Source organism: Ovis aries, chromosome X (assembly GCF_016772045.2).
Source record: "Ovis aries strain OAR_USU_Benz2616 breed Rambouillet chromosome X, ARS-UI_Ramb_v3.0, whole genome shotgun sequence".
Classification (NCBI taxonomy): Eukaryota; Metazoa; Chordata; class Mammalia; order Artiodactyla; family Bovidae; genus Ovis; species Ovis aries.
Window position 1 is genome coordinate 23,991,035 of NC_056080.1, and position 9,435 is coordinate 24,000,469.

Consider the following 9,435-nt stretch of genomic DNA (forward strand, 5'->3'; position numbering starts at 1 on the left):
GATGAAGCAGAAATTTTCTGAGTTCGACAGAATTTAAGGAAGGTGAACTTGACTCCTACATACACATTTTGACTGCAGACGAGTTTCATGCTGGTTAAAGGTGCCATCAGCTTAGGTCTTCAAAGAAGGAGGAAGGGCAGGGGAAATGGTTAGACTGAATATAAGGGTCTCTTTAGTGGTGGGTCAGCAAGATAAGCAAAATTAAGAAAAAAAAATTCATATATGTCTGGAGGCTAGGAAGGGTGGCAAGTGTGTGCAGAAATTAGTTGCAGGGTTCAGTCCAGGCAGTAAGCACTTGGCCAATGTATAATGGAAACCAGAGCACTGACATTTATTGTTGCTGTGTCAGTCACTCAGTTGTGTCCAAATCTTGGTGATGTCATGGACTGTAGCCCACCAGGCTCCTCTGTCCATGGGGTTTCCCAGCAAGAATACTGGAGTGGGTAGCCATTTCCTTTTCCAGGGGATCTTTCCAACCCAGGGATTGAACCCACATTTCCTTCATAGTCACCTGGTAAGCCCAACATTTGTTGAGCAGCTCCTATTCTAGGATTTTGGCAAATATTTGTTTTTATTTGTGCAGATAAGACATACAGATGCAAGTTACTGGGGGAAGAGAAGACCCTGTGTACCACCCACCCCTCAACCTTACTGAGTGTCACTCCTGACTAAGCCCAGAGTAGATGTCTATAGGTCGCTGGTAGTTGATGACAGTTGGCTACATAGTGAGGCCAAGGAACTGATTTTCTTCTTGGCAGAGACCATTCACTGACACCTACTTTCTAATATATCTGCTCCTCTCTCACTGCTGACTTGACAGCTGGCATACTGTTCCAGCAGGGTATTTACTTTGTTGCAAATTGAACCTTTCATTCTCTGTGTGTGGAAAATCGGATAACTCAACCTGTTCACAATATATTCTGGGCAAGGTAGTGCTAGCTATAGTTTGTGAGGGCTTCCCCAGTGACTCAGCCTGTTAATGCAGGAGACTGTAAGAGATGCGGGTTCAATTCCTGGGGTTGGGAAGATCCTCTAGAGGAAGGAATGGCAACCCACTCGTGTTCTTGCCCGGAGAATCCCAAGGACAGGGGAGCCTGGTGGGCTACAGTCCACAGGGTTGCAAAGAACCGGACATGACTGAGTGACTAAGCACACATGCATACTTTGTGAGCTATTTTTGTGTTTCATTGACTTTCGTTTTTGAGCATGGGAAGATTTACCTATGCCCTTGCATGGTGAGTCTCAACGTGTGCTCCCAGACCAGCCTCCCCAGCCGCACCTAAGAATGCACATTCTTGGATCCCATCTCAGATCTGATGGACTAGGAACTGTGGAGTGGGATGCAGCGCTATGTTTTAACATCATCCAGGGAGCTCTGACACATGTTCAAGTCTGGGAACCACTGGACTAGAGTCTTGCTTTTTAAAGTGTGAGTGGTAAAACAGTAGGTATTCCAGTTATGCTTATTAGAAATCTGGAATCTTGGGCTACGGTTCAGAATTAATCAATCAGACTCTACACTTCAAGATCCCCAGCAGTTTCATGTGCACATTACATTTGGATAACCACTGAGACACCCCCTGCCGCACCTCCCCCTCCACCTCAGTCCAATTACTAGGCGTTCTTAGGTTTCAGTTACTGTGAGATGGAATCCATGCCTTGGATATGTTTTCTTAATGCATTACTGAAGCTTACTATACATGCAATACACATTCTGAGCACCATCTTATAGTCATGGTGTTAATATTTTTAAAAAGTCCCTTAGGTGATTGTCACAGGGAGCCAAGGTTGAGTACCCATATGAGCAGGAAAAGCATTAAAAACCTCGTATTCTTATTAACCTTCTTCCTTTATCCATGGAACTCACATTTTAATTTCTCTGTTCTTTTTAAGTGTCTGTCTGCAATTGATGGTAAAGTAATTACGGTTGTCTTTCCTCAACAATGTGGACGCTAAGCACAGACACAATTAGGATGCTCTAAGTGTGTTAACTTTTCATAATATTCTTTGAGGAGTCCTTTCTCAAGGATGCCAAGGATTTGAAAAATTTTGCCTGCTCGACTTCATGAATATTTAGTGAAGAGCTGGATTAAATTGGGCTGATCACTGCAAAGGGACCTGCTTAATAAATGGAGTATTTCTGTGGCACCAACCTAGTTTTACTCATTCGCATACATGTAGCACAATTTCTCTGTGGCCCAGATGCTGATGAGCAGCATGAGAAGTGAGGGGGCCAACCTGAAAATCTGGATAGGAAGCATTTGTTCACAGTCACAAATATTTGTGACTTAACTGATTCAAAGGGTAAAATACACTATGCCCTGCAGCCTCTTTCCTACACATAATAGGCACCAGAAACACAGTCTAGATTATGCAGCCTCAGCAGAGTGAGCCAAGAGCAGCACTGATCCAGTTTATGTGGTTACAACTGTGCCACTGACAACTCTGCCCTTGCTGGCTGTTGGGCTGAAAGTGAACAGAAATGTGAAGCCACAAAATGAATATTCACTTTTGAGTGTGCCCACCTTCAGTATTAAAAGGGAAGCAACTGCTTTGAGTAGCATTCTTTTTACAAGACTGAGAAACAAGCTACTTTTAAACAACGGGAGCAATTGTTACAGAGGTCTGAGTTCTGAGACCTCATATTAAATGTGAACATAAGCATCCATAAACAAGACATATTGACAGAATATAATTTAAACTATGACTCCCTGTTTGTAGTCCCAGTGATTTGAAATTCATCACTAACTAAAACATTCAATGTTTCTGTCTCATAATTCATGGAGGTTCTAAAAGCCTGACATTTCTGAGAGTCACGAGCCTCCTAGTTCTTTATTACTTTAAGAGAGCAAGCGATAGTAATGAAATGGAAAAAGAAGGGTTGAAAGCTTGCTGGGGCTAAGGAAGGACTGGGGGCATGAGAGGGACCTAAAAGTCTGGAAGGGCATGTTAAGCTTTATGCATTAAAATCCGGGGTTTATTTTCATGCTATAAAAACCTGAAAAGACCATGGAGGAAATAAAAGCCCCAGACAAAGTAAACAAAAAAAGAGGCAATATTTTTATTTTAATGAAATCCACATTTATTAATGAGAAAATAATTAGTGTTTTATGGTAGTTAAAGATGAACCAAGTATTGGGAGAACATACATTGCTGGTGGAATTGTAAAATGGTGCAGCTCCTTTGGAAAATTTGATGGGTCCTGAAAATGTTAGATACAGTCACCATATGACTCAACGATTCCACTACTAGGTATATACTCAAGAGGAATGAAAATATATGACCACACAAAAATATGTTCGTGCATGCTCACAGCAGCATTATTCATAATAGCCAAAAAAATAAAACAACCAAAATGTGCATCACCTGATTAATATAGAAACAAAATATGTTATAGCCACAGTGTAGAATATTATTATGCCCTAAAAAGTAATGAAGTACTGATAAATGCTACATGGATGAACCTCAAAAACATTTTGCTAAATGAAAGAAGCCAGTCACAAAAGATCACATGTTGTGATTTATTTTATATTAATATTAAATATCCAGAGTAGGCAAATCTATAGAGACATAAACTAGATTAGTGGTTCTCCAGGGCTGCGGTGGAGGGGGGGGGTACTTAAGGGGGAATAGGGTGTGGGATGACTGTGAGTGTGAATAGGGCTTCATTTGAGGAGTGATGAAAATGTCCTTAAATTCAGTAGTGGATTTATTTGCATAACTCTGTGAATATAGGAAATGGTACTGAATTATATACTTTAAAAGGGTGAAGTTTATGATAAGTTAATTATAGTATCAATAAAGCTATTAAACAAAAAAAGATGAATTAAGTAATGATACCAAAACACTGATTACTTCAAAGAAGCTGTGACATGGATAGCAGCCAAAGTACTACAGAATTTATCATCTAAAATAAAGGCAATAATGAAGATGAATGGGCAGTATGTAATTCTATCAGCTGGCAGAAATATGAACCTTTTCAGCCAAAGTTTAAACAGTGTAGAAAAAGAATTCACATCATGTCTATAAAGTTCAACCTCAGCTAACCAAATTGGACTCACAGAAATCAACAAAATAACTTCTTTTTGAGGCTATTAATTAGTACTATCTCTCTTACATTGCCTAATTTTCTGAGGCAATTCTTGTTTTTTTTAATCATTATTATTATTGGTATGCCTAAGTACTGTCTCAGATAAGACAGAATTTGTGAGGTATTAGTTGACTACATGGCTTACTTTATGTATTACCACAGACAAGATTACTTAATGAAGTAGATAATGATGATTACATAAAACCATTATCTTTCCCAGGGAATCCTAACTCTATTTTCTCCAAGAATTTTGGACTTAAAAGGGGTTTTGAAGTTTAGAGTTGAGATTTCTTATAATGTCCTTTCTGTCACAGTAGTTATATGGAGCTGAAACTTGAGTCTTGTGAAGAGAAGTACAGTAAGTCCCCTGTACATGAACCTTTGGGCTTCCTGGTGGCTCAGATGATAAAGAATCTGCCTGCAACGTAGGAGACCCAGGTTCAGTCCCCGGGCTGGGAAGATCCCCTGGAGAAGGGAATGACTTTTAAAGATGTGAACCTGCGTTTGTGTGTCCAATCATGTAGGTTAGTTTACACGTCTGGTGTGCAGTGTCTCTTGCGTGCATCCTCTCCAAGTGGTTGTGCTTTTGTGTACTTTACGGTGCTCTGTAGAGTACAATAGCACAATATCTTTACTTCAAGAACAGGATATCCAGAAGCAAACATAAAAGGAAGGGTGATGTAGCTGGTACTGCCAAGAAACGCTAGCTGTTCTACTGTACTACTGTACTTTTCAAAGTACTGTACTATAAAAATTGTGGGTTTTTTGCATGTTTTTTGTGTATCATTTGTGTGAAAAGTATTACAAATCTATTACAGTATAGTACTATACAACTGATTGTATTAGTTGGGTACCTATGCTAACTTTATTGAACTCAAGAGCAAATCAGATTTATGAACGGGCTTTCTGAATGGAACTCATCCATATGTAGGGGACTTACTATATTGTCTTTCTCTCCTACCTTCCTATGTATAGTGTAGGCCTCAAATAGACTAGTTCATATAGCAAAAATTAGTCCAGGTGGGACCACATCATATGAGGATGGAGTTATAATATAAACAATCATACACAAATGAAGATTAACTAGAGGCAGGAACACACATTTAGCTAATTTTACTCAGGTGAGTAAGTCTCCAGAGACATTTGGAAGGGGTTTACAAGACAAAAACATTGATGAGGAATATGCCCAGGAATATAATTTGGATCATATATTTAAAAATTTGCTTCCTCAATCCTGAGAAAGAAGAATGGAACTGGAGGAATCAACTTGCCTGACTTCAGGCTCTACTACAAAGCCACAGTCATCAAGACAGTATGGTACTGGCACAAAGACAGACATATAGATCAATGGAACAAAATAGAAAGCCCAGAGATAAATCCACACACATATGGACACCTTATCTTTGACAAAGGAGGCAAGAATATACAATGGAGTAAAGACAATCTCTTTAACAAGTGGTGCTGGGAAAACTGGTCAACCACTTGTAAAAGAATGAAACTAGATCACTTTCTAACACCCCACACAAAAATAAACTCAAAATGGATTAAAGATCTAAATGTAAGATCAGAAACTATAAAACTCCTAGAGGAGAACATAGGCAAAACACTCTCAGACATAAATCACAGCAGGATCCTCTATGATCCACCTCAGAATTCTGGAAATAAAAGCAAAAATAAACAAATGGGATCTAATTAAAATTAAAGCTTCTGCACAACAAAGGAAAATATAAGCAAGGTGAAAAGACAGCCTTCTGAATGGGAGAAAATAATAGCAAATGAAGCAACTGACAAACAACTAATCTCAAAAATATACAAGCAACTTATGCAGCTCAACTCCAGAAAATAAACGACCCAATCAAAAAATGGGCCAAAGAACTAAATAGACATTTCTCCAAAGAAGACATACGGATGGCTAACAAACACATGAAAAGATGCTCAACATCACTCATTATTAGAAATGCAAATCAAAACCACAATGAGGTACCACTTCACACCAGTCAGAATGGCTGCGATCCAAAAATCTGCAAGCAATAAATGCTGGAGAGGGTGTGGAGAAAGGAACCCTCCTACACTGTTGGTGGGAATGCAAACTAGTACAGCCACTATGGAGAACAGTGTGAGATTCCTTAAAAATTGCAAATAGAACTACCTTATGACCCAGCAATCCCACTGCTGGGCATACACCGAGGAAACCAGACACATGTACCCCAATGTTCATCGCAGCACTGTTTATAATAGCCAGGACATGGAAACAACCTAGATGTCCATCAGCAGATGAATGGATAAGAAAGCTGTGGTACATATACACAATGGAGTATTACTCAGCCGTTAAAAGAATTCATTTGAATCAGTTCTGTTGAGATGGATGAAACTGGAGCCGATTATACAGAGTGAAGTAAGCCAGAAAGAAAAACACCAATACAGTATACTAACACATATATATGGAATTTAGGAAGATGGCAATGACGACCCTGTATGCAAGACAGGGAAAGAGACACAGATGTGTATAACGGACTTTTGGACTCAGAGGGAGAGGGAGAGGGTGGGATGATTTGGGAGAATGCCATTCTAACATGTATACTATCATGTGAATTGAATCGCCAGTCTATGTCTGACGCAGGATGCAGCATGCTTGGGGCTGGTGCATGGGGATGACCCAGAAAGATGTTATGGGGAGGGAGGTGGGAGGGGGTTCATGTTTGGGAATGCATGTAAGAATTAAAGATTTTAAAATTTAAAAAAATAAAAAAAAAATTTGCTTCCTCCTTGCCTCAGTGGTAAAGAATCTCCCTGACAATGCAGGAGATACAAGTTTGATCCCTAGGTCAAGTCGATCCCCTGGAGAAGGAAATGGCACCCCATTCCAGTACTCTTGCCTGGGAAATCCCATGGACAGAGGAGCCTGGTGGACTACAGTCCATGGGGTCACAAAGAGTCAGACATGACTCAGCAACTAAGCAACAACTGCAACAAACATTAAAGGATTTACATGGACTGGTGTTCAGTTCAGTTCATTCTCTCAGTCATGTCGAACTTTTTGCGACTCCATGGACTGCAGCATGCCAGGCTTCGCTGTCTATTACCATGTCCCGAAGCTTGCTCAAACTCATGTCCATTGACTCAGTGATGCCATCCAACCATCTCATCCTCTGTTGTCCCCTTCTCCTCCTCCTATAGTAGTACAGTACCAGCATCAGGTTCTAATGAGTTGACTCTTTGCATCAGGTGGACAAAGTATTGGAGTTTCAGCTTCAGCATCAGCCCTTCCAATGAATATTCAGGACTGATTTCCTTTAGAATGGACTGGTTGGATCTCCTTACAGTCCAAGGGACTCTCAAGAGTCTTCTCCAACACCACAGTTCAAAAGCATCAATTCTTCGTTGCTCAGCTTTCTGTATGGTCCAACTCTCACACCCATACATGACTACTGGAAAAACCATAGCTTTGACTAGATGGAGCTTTGTCGGTAAAGTAATGTCTCTGCTTTTTAATATGCCATCTAGTTTGGTCATAGCTTTTCTTCCAAAGAACAAGTGCCTTTTAATTTCATGGCTGCAGTCACTATCTGTCGTGATTTTGCAGTCCAAGAAAATAAAGTCTGTCATTGTTTCCCCATCTATTTGCCATGAAGTGATGGGACCAGATGCCATGATCTTAATTTTTTGAATGTTAAGTTTTAAGCCAGCTTTTTCACTCTCCTCTTTCAGTTTCATCAAGAGGCTCTTTAATTCCTTTTCACTTTCTGCCATATGTATGACAGTTTTGGACACTGCAGATCTCCTAATTCTCCAACTTATTTTGGTCAGTTGTTATAAGAAATAAACAATGTAGATTTTCTACATTTTCTCACAGATTCTAATATTCATTCTCATCTCTGATTGAAGGAAACCTAGGAACTCAGAGCTGGGCAGTCAATTAGCTTTCCTTTAGATGTAGCTTCTTCAGTGCTTGACATTTGTTTTATGGAGACTAAAACAATTTGGAAATGGGTCAGTGGAATTGGGAGCTATCAGGGAATTCTAACTGAAATGTGTTATAATTATTTGTACTTTTGTATTTTATGAGCTAAATCTTGTGGGACATAATATACTCATTATGAAAGTATTTTGGATAGCTAATATGTCAACTTTCTAATCAGAATAATGTTGTTCAGTCACTAAGTCATGTCCGACTCTTTGCAATACTATGGACTGCAGCTTGCCAGGTTTCCTTGACCTTCGTATCTCCTGGAGTTTGCTCAGATTCATGTCCATTGAGTCGGTGATGCCATCCAACCATCTCATCCTCTGTCATCCCCTTCTCTGGCCCTTAGTTGTTCCCAATATCAGGGTCTTTTCCATGAGTTGACTCTTCATATCAGGTGGCTAAAGTGTTGGAGCTTTTATATTTATTTGATAATTCTGAGCATTAATTTGGATTTTTTGCAGGTATCTTTTGTCTGGGTTGGGACAACTTTGAGTGGAAAGTATATAACAAAGGTTGTCTGTAAAACTCAGAGTTCACTAGAATTCTTGTGCTCTGTATGAACATTGATGAAAGGACAGGAAATTAGAAAATAGATTAAAATAACAGATCTCAAAAATGGGGTTTCATGTACATATTTTGGTTCTTGAGAATGAAAACTGGAAGATTTTATGCAAAAACCTTGGAACTCTTGTTTTTTTTTCCACGGAGTACATGAGTTTTGTATGTTGATCTAAGTGCTATCTGTCTTTAATATTTTTGTGTTCCTCTGGGACTAGTTTGAATCTCTCTTTTTAGAGAGGCTGGCTCAGGTGGAGCTGGTACAACAGGTTACTTTGACCTGTGCAGTTTCAAGCCAGCTTCAGGATAGTCTGGCCACAGATCCAAATAAACAAAAATAAATACTTAGGATAGGAGATATGAAGTCTTTCATGGGGCAGGGGAAAAATCACTATAATTTTAATCACATACACACTATATAGCATGGCATTTTTAAGAGTGGGTAACTCTAAAAGGCTTATCACTCAAAGGACATAAAAAGACTGACATAATACACTCTCATTGTAGAGTCTAAAGATAAGTAAAGGCAGAGTTAACTTTGAAAAATCAGTATGAACTCTTGACCTTCTGACTCTCCCTTTTTAAGGGAGCTCTTTCTTTTTCAATAAAGTTACCTCAGTCATCTCTGATGCCATCCTGGCTACTCAGGTCATTAAATGCAACATTCTCCTGTGCACTCGGTTTTCCCCTGTTTTTGAACCCATCTTTATATCCTACTAAAAGGAAAAATTTCTCATTTGGGGAAGAAAAAGTAAAGATGAGCTTCAGTTCAGTTTAGTCACTCAGTCATGTCTGACTCTTTGCGACCCCCTGAACTGCA